This window comes from Neovison vison, chromosome 8 (assembly GCF_020171115.1).
Source record: "Neovison vison isolate M4711 chromosome 8, ASM_NN_V1, whole genome shotgun sequence".
Taxonomy (NCBI): domain Eukaryota; kingdom Metazoa; phylum Chordata; class Mammalia; order Carnivora; family Mustelidae; genus Neogale; species Neogale vison.
In genome coordinates this window covers 106,592,734-106,603,393 of record NC_058098.1, presented here as the reverse complement: position 1 = coordinate 106,603,393, position 10,660 = coordinate 106,592,734, and positions in this window count along the sequence as shown.

The following is a 10,660-nucleotide window of genomic DNA, read 5'->3' as shown; positions in this document are numbered from 1 at the left end:
CTTCCTTCTTTCCTTCCTCTCTCTCTTCCTTCCGTCTTTCCTTCCTTCCTTCCTTTCTTTTGTTTTTTTTTCTTTCTTCCTTCCTCCCTCCCTCCCTCCTTCCCTTCCTTCTTTTCCTTCCTTCCTTCCTTCCTTTTTAAGTCTTATTGATTTATTTGAGAAAGAGAGAGGAGGGAGGGGCAGAGGGAGAGGGAGAGAATCTCAAGCAGATTCCATGCTGAGCGTGAAGCCCAACTTGGGGCTCCATCCCAGGGCCCTGAGGTCACAACCTTAACTGACTGAGCCACCCAGGCACCCCTTCATCTCTTTCTTTCTTACAGGCTCCTTCAGCTCTGTCTCTTTTAACATCGATAACCATTCCACATCAATTTCCTCAACTTCTTTCTGCTCTATTTAAAAGATGTCTCTCTCTCCACTCATCCATTCTCCCCTTTTCTCTGGTGTATTAGTGTACTTTCTTTGATTCCTTCAACTGCCTCCTTTCTCTTGTTTGGAGCACATTCCACCCTCCTACTTCAGACTTGATTACACTGTGAGATTTGTCATGTTGGTGGACAAAGATTGAATGTTGATAATCCAGATGTTCAGGGACATTTGCTTGCTATTGGGTAAATCTTGATTGGTGGGAAATGAAACACTGGAGGAGGATGGTCACATAAATTCTCCCATCTCCTTTCAGGGGATACTCTACTGAAGGTATGGTTTAGTTCTTGCAACCCTTGCAACCAGCATGCTAAGTGAACGTGTCTGTGAGTGAGCTGCTGTGTGTTTTCCCAGTTTGTTGTCAAGTTTCCAACAGCACAGTCATGCATTTCAGCACAGTGCTTCACCCCTTCTCCTGCCTTACTTTCATCTTCTCTTAATCCACACTGTCCTGGCCTTGCACCTTTCTGCCAGGTAAAGGATCACATCTTCAATCCTTGCCTCAGGCTCTGCTTTCTATAGGATTGAGGCTGAGATAGTTGGCGTTAGAGGACAGTGCCCCCCTTCCTTCTCAGGACAGTTCTCTCACCTGGGTTCTCATTTCAAATCTCTTTCTGCTGCCTCTGTGCTTCATTAACTATTCTTCAGTTTCTTTTTTGAGATACAATCAACATATACATTTTTTCTGTTGTTTTGAGTTTCCTACATCTTCCTCTTTATGGATTCCTTTCTCTTAGTCTCCAAATGTATTCAAGTATTTCCATGAAAGATAAACATTCCCTTTACTAAAAGTGCTTAATTGCATCTCTTCATGAACAGATTTCTTATGAAGTTGTACTTACTAACTTTATTAGTTTTCTAGGACTGCTATAACAATGTAGCACAAATTGGGTGGGCTTAAGGCAATAGAAAGGTGCTTTCTAATGGTCCTGGAAGCTAGAAGCCTGAAATCAAAGTGCTGGCAGGGCTATGCTTCCTCTGGAGCCTGGAGAGGAGGATTCTGCTTTGCCTCTTTCAGGTTCCTGTAGCTCCAGGCGATCCTTGGCTTGTGGCAAAGTCACTCCAACATCTGTCTTTATCTGCAGGGTCTTGGGGCCCTGTGTGTTTCTTTGTCTTCACAGGGTGTTCTCCTCTCTCTTGTAAGGACATCAGTCATATGGGATTAAAGGCCTGTCCTAACGACCTCAACCTAATTACTTTCACAAATACCCTATTTCTTTAATAAGGACACATTCACGGATGCCAGGATCAGGATTTCAATATCTCTTTGCGGGGGGACACAATTGAACACGGCCGGAAGGTCCTTACTACCAACACATTCCTTGGCTTCTATAACTGGGTTCCTCTCCATACTTTGTTACTTGTAAACCTTCCAGTAAAGGTCACCAGTGTCACATTCAATGGCTTTTCTCAGTCCCAATCCTTGTGACAGACTTGTGATTTTTGTCACGGTTACTTTTTCCCTCCTCAGCTCACCTGACTTCTGGGTGGTTGTGCACATCTGGGGCTCCTTCTGTCTTCCATATTGTTCTGCATGCACCTTCTTCTCTGGTTTTTCCTTCTCACCCCATCTCCAGTTCATGATGCATTTTAATGTTGGGGCCCTGGTCATATTCTCTTCTTTCAACACACTCTCTCCTCTGGCCTACTCCCAACCTTCACGCTTCAGTGCTCACTTCTAAGTAGATAACAAATATATATCTCTCGTCCAACTGTCTCCTGAGCTCAGGGCGAGCATTGCTGCTTGGAAATCATGGAAGGGCCTCAAAGGTAATATATCCCAAGCACAACAGATTGTCTTTACACACACACACACACACACACCCCGATCAAAGAAACAACTTGTTTCTCTTCTTAGCTTCCCTTTTGCTCATAACATCGCCACACCCTCCCATTCTTTGTTTTCAGGTATCCAAGTCCGTCTTTGTGAAATTGTTCTGAGACGTCAAGGAAGACCATGGCATTTCGAAGGTGGACAGGCTCCCGCCGAAGTGGGCGGGAACTGTCCAGTGAGATGTGCCTTATTGCCACTACTGTGGACCCGGATTTAGACACAGGCTGTGGAGGCTGGGGGAGGTCTGGTGTGTACCTGATTCTGTAGGCTAAGAGCTCATGCCAACAATAGCAAAAGTATATGGAGCTGCCGGCTTGGGAATGTGGATACTTCTGGGCCTGGTTTCAGGTGTAGCGAGGCCCAGGGGCGCCTTCTTACTCATATGCTGTTGGTTTTGGAATGTATGACTTTCACATGAATTCTCCCTTTTTTCAGAGCCACTGGTGGGGAGTCTTACACATAGCTAGCTTCTCATAAATGTGGTTGAATAATGGAATTTGCCTGGTGCTTATCTCAGCCATAAACCCCAATACACTTGCACTCAAGGATCTGTAAATAAGCAGCTGATGCTGCTTCTCGGCTGCTCAGCTCTCCACAACCTTCCTTCCCAGCACAGGCAGATGGCATAATAGTGACCATAGTTAAGATTCAGGGCTGGAGCGGACTACAGAGATAAACCTGCTTCAATCCCTTCATTTTGTGGACACTCTGAGACACTGAGGGACTTCCCCAGGGCCCCCTGTGTGGTCCCCTTGCAGGCCATCTGCATGATTTGCTCTCTCCATAGGGCAGTGGCGGGCCGAGGGGTCTTCTTCCAGCTCACCTGCTTGCAGTGTGTTGGTGGGAGTGCAGTCCCCTGGCACACTTTCACCCAGCGACATCCACCTGCAGTACCGTGGAATGCTGCCCGGCAGCCCAGCATCTTGGGATAACTTAGGGATATTGTCCTGATGAGGGCGGATCCTTGGGTCTGGAAGGCTTAGCAGAGGGAGGAGAGGAGAGAAGGAGTGTTCAGAGGTAGTCCAAGTGCACGTTCTGTTCTTCACCTGTTGGGACCTTATAGCCTCTTTCGATAAAGGAAGCCTTGCTGGTTAGCTGAGGACCGGTATCAGTCATGTATTTAGTACCTCATTAGAGAGAGCCTGTTACTGTGCCTTGTCTTAATGTAGTAGTTTATACATTATAGGGCAAAATAGGAATGCAGGTTTTATCTTATGCTGACATTTAATTTAGCTTATTTTATTCATAAGTGTGTGTGCGTTGGGGCGGCAGGGAGTGAGGATGTGGTGGAAGCCTGGACATGGCCTGAGGTCCAGTTGCTGACAGCACCATGCAACTGACAGGTCCAGTTGCATGACACTGCATGGTCTGGGAAGGCCTTTGGAATCTGGGCTGTTTGTTTACAGAGCTCATGAAGGGGATCCAGGCTGCAGGTCATGTCCAGGCAAGGGGGAGGCAGGCCGCAGACATTGCAGAGGGCTGGGGACCCCCATCTCCCTAACATTCAGGTCTCCCATGTCACACGAAGTCTTCTCAGCCTAGGTGTCCTGTTCTCTGACACTTGATACCACTGCAAACGGGCTCACTGGGCAATGGTCACACAGGCTCTGGGGTCAGACAACAGAAGGAAATAGAGGTTTAGTGAGGAGTCAGTCACACAAAGTCCCAGGAGGACTGTAGTCACAGCAGAGGCAAGATAAACACTAGACTCCCTGAGCCCATGTCCACCCAGTGGCTGCCTTGTCACTCCCCTTAGCCCACTATGTTTCCCCATCCCGGAGAGCAGTGCCCATCTGCTCATCGGGCCCATTTCCTCTAGCTCTGTGCTGGAGATAAAGTAAGCAATGAGTCTGCTCCATGCCAGACACCTGCTGGGCACTAGCTCCTCTGATATCAAGGAGCCTTAGTTCAGTGAAGCTGCAGAGTGTCCTCGAGTCACCCAGCTACTTGCTGGCTGCTAGAGGACTCAAGGAGGGCCTCCCTGAGCACTGTTCCCCCAGTCCCCACCCTCTGCAGCCCATCTCAAGCTAAGATCTCCCTCCGTGCCAGCCCCTCCATCCCGACCAGCTCACCTGGGCAAGCGAGTGGGAACTGCACGGCTGGCGAGTGATACATGGCAATCGTCGCCTCCTGCCTGACAGGCAGAAGATAAACAGCTCCCCGTTAAATCTCACTTAATGCTGATATTTATAAATTTATTCAGCTTGTGTTTACTGAATCGAGAGAATGCCTAATAACATAACGTGCTTCATCTCACATGTTCCTACTAATGAGAATGCAAGTATTGCTTAATTTTTTTTTAACATTTCATTTGCTTTCCATTCCCCCCCTCCCCGCCCCCCGCCTCCTCTTGTTGTTGTTGGTTCAGATTTTAAGCTGTTGCCAAACTCTGGAAAGTTCCGGCTTCTTGGATGCGAGTGAGGAGAGGGGCAAAGTAGGCCTGGGTCTGTAGTGGGAGCGAGCTCTGTCCCCACCTGCACTTGGCCCAACAACATTGGTGTGCAGGGATTTTGGGGGGGGGTTGGTTGGGCAAAAGCAGGGGCCCCGTGGAGGACGAATGAACCTGCTGCAATTTGGGGAGCTGAGTGCTTTGGGTCAGAATTGGTGGTGTTTTGAAGTTTCAAAACACAGGGATGTTAGGGCAGCTAACAGTGGGTTAGTGCCCTTGGCTTTAGAGAGACAAGGAGGATGGCCAGAATGACCAGAGGAACATAGACAACATCTGTGGGGTTGTGGTGCTGCTGTTGTGAATGTCTACATGTGGGCGAGTGTGTATGTATAAGATGTACATACATCTTGTGTGTACGGATGAGCCTTTGTGAATAGGAGAGAGGGAGAGAGGGAGACTCCGCGGTTACCTCGGACTGGTCTGCTCACTGTGGGTTTGTTAAGATGAAGGCCTTCCCTTGGCTGTGTATGACCCTCAGGTGAGCTGTGCTGGCCATTAGGGAGGGTGCCCAGAGCAGGGTAGGAGAGGTGACAGGATAAGCAAAGGGTGTTCAGAAATGCATTCTGGCAGGGGGCCCAGGGTAAGGAGAACTGGGCTGGGCTGGGCTTCCTTGGGGAGGGGCGGGTGGGAGAAAGGAGTGGGGTGGCAAGCTGCCAGGCCTGGGTGGCCTGGTAGACAGGGAGTCGAGAGGAGGGACAGCACCACGGAAAAGTCTGGAATCAGGGTGGGGTGTACTGAGAGCTGGAGCTGGGGAGGAGGAAGGTGAAGCTGTCCTGGATGGGGGTCGGGGGAGGCCTGGAAGGGGCGATGGCAGATGCACAGAGACAGGGAGAAGGAGATGAACCTGTTTCAGAGGAACAGAGACAAGATCTGGGATGAGGAAGTGGGGAACAGGATGGGTGCAGGCCCCCCGGGGACCCCTGGCCCCTGTCATTCCTGATAGGTGGCTGCTGTCCGTTCTCTCCCAGCCCTGCATGGAATCCTCACGCCGTCCAAACATGCTCCTTGTCTGTGTAGAGTTTTCCTTCTCCTTCTCTTTTCTAAGCAGCCATCCCTACCATGAAACTAAAACATCATTTCTAGTTTGAAAAAAATGTATCACCTTAAATATAAAATTTGAGTGGCATAATTTATACTTTGCTTTCTAGACCCAGTTACAGATAATTGAAGACACTCTCTTATTCAGCTAATGGCCCCCTGCCCCATCCCTGGGCACTGGCTGGAGGAGAGGCTGTCATGAAGGAGACCAGCACTCTGGCTCTGACCCTTGTGACCTTGGAAAACCACGGGCCTCCTTGAGCCTCAGGACCTGAAGCTCCAGGCCCTCTGGTCCTATTCTGGGTGGCAGATTCTGGTCCGGGCATCATGTTCTGCTGGGCCAGCAGAGCAGGAGATGGGCCTGCCATGGCCTATATAGCAGCTCTAGAAGAGTGTTTTCTGCTTTTTTCTCATTTGAGAGGCAGGACAAGGCTGTCTTCCCTGAGGCCTGGCCTCTTAGGGGTTCTCATGCCTTTGGACATTATCCAGGAAGCTGGGACCACCATGGGAACCCATGGAAACCTGGGGTGAGGATGGAAGCCTCAGCTAAATGCCAAAAACCATTTCTCCCAGGGCAGGGTGTAGATAACACACCACGTTCCAGCTCTGCCCACCGCTGGCTTTGTGCCCCACCCAGAGTCCTCTCCCGCCTGTGTGTCAGTTTCCCCGTCCAATTAAAAGTGGGTTGTCATCAGATGACCAAGGAAATCTTTCTAGCTCTATCTGTGGCCTAATTCCACAGCCACCAACCCTAAGTCATGGTGTCCTCACCTCTACCGGCCCAGACCCACGGGCGGAGCCGTCCAGGGCTGGAGACGGACCAGTACATTCTCCACCTAGGTGACTTCCCTGAGGGTTGGGGGATGGGCAGGTGGCATGGCCATCAGAGGTCTTGGGTAGCACTATTTTTCCAGTGAGTGGAGAAGCCCCACGCCAGCCTATATCACTCCCTTCTGCTGCCGGTCCCCAATTCAGTCCTTTCCACATGCAGCTTGTGTCCCTGTCTGTCTACGCTCATACCTCTGAGGCGCCTAAGGACAGTCAGCCATCCCACGCTCCTCTCTGCTCTACAACAACAGCGGGAACTTCCTCCTGAACCCCCACCCCCAATGCCTCCCTCTGGGCCCAGCTCTGTTTGGGGTTCCTTCAGGAGGAGGGGGAGGGGGACAGGGGCTCATCCCTCTCTTTTGTGCTGCCTCTCCCTCCCACTTCCGCTCCCCTTGCTGCCCCGGGTGACCTTTCACCCCTCCCTTGGATGTCCCTCAAAGGCAGCTCCTGTGGTTAATAACTTCGGCTGGCAGCCCCACACAAAGCCAGGGCCGGAAACCATTGTCCCGGGGACAATGGCCAAGCAGCCCAATAATGAGGCGGCCACAGTGTTGTCTGACATCCTACGTTGCCCTGGCAAAGGAGGAGGGGCAGTGGGGTTCGCCATGCCCGCGCCTCCTGGAGTTGAATTATTCCCCTTGCGCAAGGAGGTTCCTTTCTCTGAGGAGACACCAGGCACCTGTAGGCTCCAATCCCCCTCGTTTCCTGTGATTGCATGCTGGGTACTTGTCATCCAGAGACACCCCTCCCAGCCAATACACACCACCCCTGCTCTGGCTCCCTTTTCCACTCCCAAGTCCAGAGTCAGAACATCACATGGTTTAGCAATGGATTGGTTCTGGCAAATACATCAGGGAGCAAAGTTGACAGCCCGCGGCCTGACGGGGAGCATGGGGTACGCTGTAGAGAGTGTGTGCTCTGGAGCCCTTGCGGCTGTGGGTTCAAGGTTTCCCTCCTCCTGTGCTAGCTGTGTGACCTTTGGGAAGAGGTTTGACCTCTCTGAGTCTCTGCTCATTCATTTCCGAAAGCAGTGGTGGGATGGGAGCCAAGAGGAGGGCCCTGGAAAGTCAGCTCAGAGGTGAGTATGTGTGACCTCTGGCAGTTGCCTTGCCCTTGCTACTCTTGCAGGGGTGGGGTGGGGGTGGTTTGGGAGGGCTTGGACACCCCTACCCCCCACCCCCTGCTGTGGGAGTAGCTCTGCCTCAGTTACAATTGTACTTCTTTTCATGTGATTCCCCGTCTTGTGTTCCAAACCAGATTGTGAATTACTTGGGGATATAATGTGTCACATGCTGTTCCTCTGTCTCTCCCCCTTCGGCCCTCAGCGCAGGGCTGGGCACTGGGGTGGGGGAGGTGGCGGGGGTCCTGGTGAAGTCATGAGTATTGATTGCTGATACTTGCAGAAGGTGCTCAAGTGCTGGTCGGCTCAGCTGCCCACTACACTTACCTGGACAGGGGTACAAACTACCCAGGGATTCTGACCTAATTAGAGGGGATTATGGGGGTTCGTATGCATGACAGGTGGGAGAGGATTACCATACAGATACAGAAACACTGATTTGTATCCTCAGAGAACACGTCATCTCATGTTTATGACAGAGTATAGTCTTTCTCTAAGGGGAGAAATTCTCTATGTTGGAAGACATTCTGGAATGCAGTGTTCTTTACTATGGCTTTACAGTAAGCAAACATGGATTAGAGCAAGGGATAGTTTTCTTTTCAATCAACTTTATTGGGATATACTTTGAATATACTAAAAGGCACCCACTGGAAGGGGACAGTTCCTGTGTTTTGACCAGTATGTGCATCTTTCTAACCACCGCCCCAGTCGAGATACAGAATAACCTGTCATCCCGGAAAGGTTCCTCGCAGACCCAAGATTTTAAAGGCTTCCCAGGTGATTTTGTGGCTCAGCAGCGTGTGAGAACTGTGGAGGCCTTCTTATGCTTCTGCACACATGGCATCACCGGGGGACTGGCTAAAGGCTGACTGAGTCCCAGGGCTGGGCCTGGGACTCTGCATCACTAACACGCTCCACCCACACTTTGAGACCCTGGCTCTAAGTCCCCCGTTTTGCAGATGGGGAACTAAGGCTCAGAAAATGCATGTGAGTGAGCTGCAAACCCCAGTTTTGAAGTTCCTGGCCTCGTGACCATCATTCTCCATGGCCTCCAATCTTCCTCGTTTTTAGCTCAGTCCAAACCCTGAATCCCAGACAAGAGGCCTGAGCATGATGACTTGCCCCTTCTCTTCTCCTCTGGGTGTGGTCTGTCCCCTTGTCCTCTCCTGGGCCCTGGGCCCACTTGTGTCATTCTCCTGGGAAAGACTTCCTTTGCTGCCTGCTTCTTCTGAATGATCGACCCATTCCCAGCAACTCCGACCTTTCCCAGTCCATTCTCTTCCTCAAGGTGCATCAATCCCACTTAATGAGCGTTTCTTAAGTAATAATAGCACTGGACCAGGCCTGATCATGCCCTTGAAGTGGAAGAGGAAAGCAGAAGCTATGATTAAGTTAACCAAGAAGGCAATTGAATACCAGAATTATTCAACTCACCTGGGAGAGCCTTACCGATTCCCCGTATTTCACAGAGAATGTTTACAGGAAGCCATCATGGAGGCTCCCAGAGTAGACCTGGCAGGCGAGGAGGGATTTGAGAAAGATCTTGGGGTTAGTGTTGCTGGGGCTGTGGGAAGTCAAGGCAGGGCATCCTGACTGAGGGCAGGAAGGAGATACCCTGATGGAGGGATCCCCAATTCTTAAGAGATTGGGAAGAGATCCTATGCCCAGGCTGCTAGGAACATCATCACTGCTGGGACATGAGTGGTGACAGTTGGGTTCCACTCTATCCAGGTCCCTTCTGAGCACCCTGTGGCCTACTCCTCAGCCTCCCCCAGTACAAATGAGGTGTGTTCCTGGGGTGGCCCGAGGATTAGGTCCTGTAAGCACTGGGACCTGGAAGTATTTGGTCGGGGAGGCCTGGGGGCCATGTTTAAACATTAGCCAGGCTATAATACCGATGTCATTAGTGCTGTGGAATTTGGAAAGAGGTAGGATTCAGTTCACCCTTTGGAAGAGCTAGGTTCTAACATGAGTCCCCCAAGACAGACTGTGTCATCTGAAGAGGAAGGGATGTTCAGGCCCTGAATGTAGACAGCTGAGAATGGGTAGGGACAGAGACGTCTGGCTTCTAAGCTTCCTCGTCCGCTCCCAGAAAGCCTACCCCGGTAAGACAATCATCCTGGTGGCCTGGAGTCCATCTTTGTGTCTGAGCAGCAGCCCCCACTGCAATTCCCCTGTGACTACCTGACAGACATATTTCTTCCCAGAGGGTGATAGCCGTTTGCCTCCCAGTACATATCCCCACCCAGAATTGAATGCTTCCAGGCAAGAGCACAGATGGCAGTATGGGTTTAGGAAAGAGGGAGGCACTGGGGTTCTACCAGGTTGCCTCTGAGGGAGCTTTAGCTATCTGAAAAAAATAGATCTGGAATTTAAATAAAAGGTCGGTGCTGTATGTGTAGAAATGAGGATTAAAATAACAGAGTGAGGCTTGTCTAGGAATATCAGGAGGCTCCAGATGGCTATGGATTGGATGTCTTGTAGGGTTTTGGGGAGGAGAAAATGTGACTGGAATTCGGCCATGACCAGCTCTGGGAGTGGGTTCAGCCCTGCCCCGGCCAGCTGTGTGTCCTTGGGCATCCTGTGGGCAAGTTTCCCCTTCTGCATGAGAGTGAGATTGTCATCAAAAGATTTATGATTTCTTCCAGCTTAGATGCACTAGAATTCAGTGGTTTTAAGATTTCATTCAGCTTTCCGGCCCAGGAGGGGAAATCAGGGACCATGCTGGAGGGCCTCAAATGAATGGTGGGGTCAGAGTCCAGTAGGGTCAGCCAGGGTTACACTGGGAGGATCTAGAGCGAGAGGGGCAGCGGTGGATGATAAGGACAATTTGAGATGGGAAAGGAACACTTGGCTGTCCTCGGTCCCCTCGGTCAAGCATTGCAGAAGCCTGCTTGCCTGCCAACTGTCTGCCAATCAGACTTGGAACGTCCCCACAGGACCTCATAGGGGTTGTCTGGTCCATGTT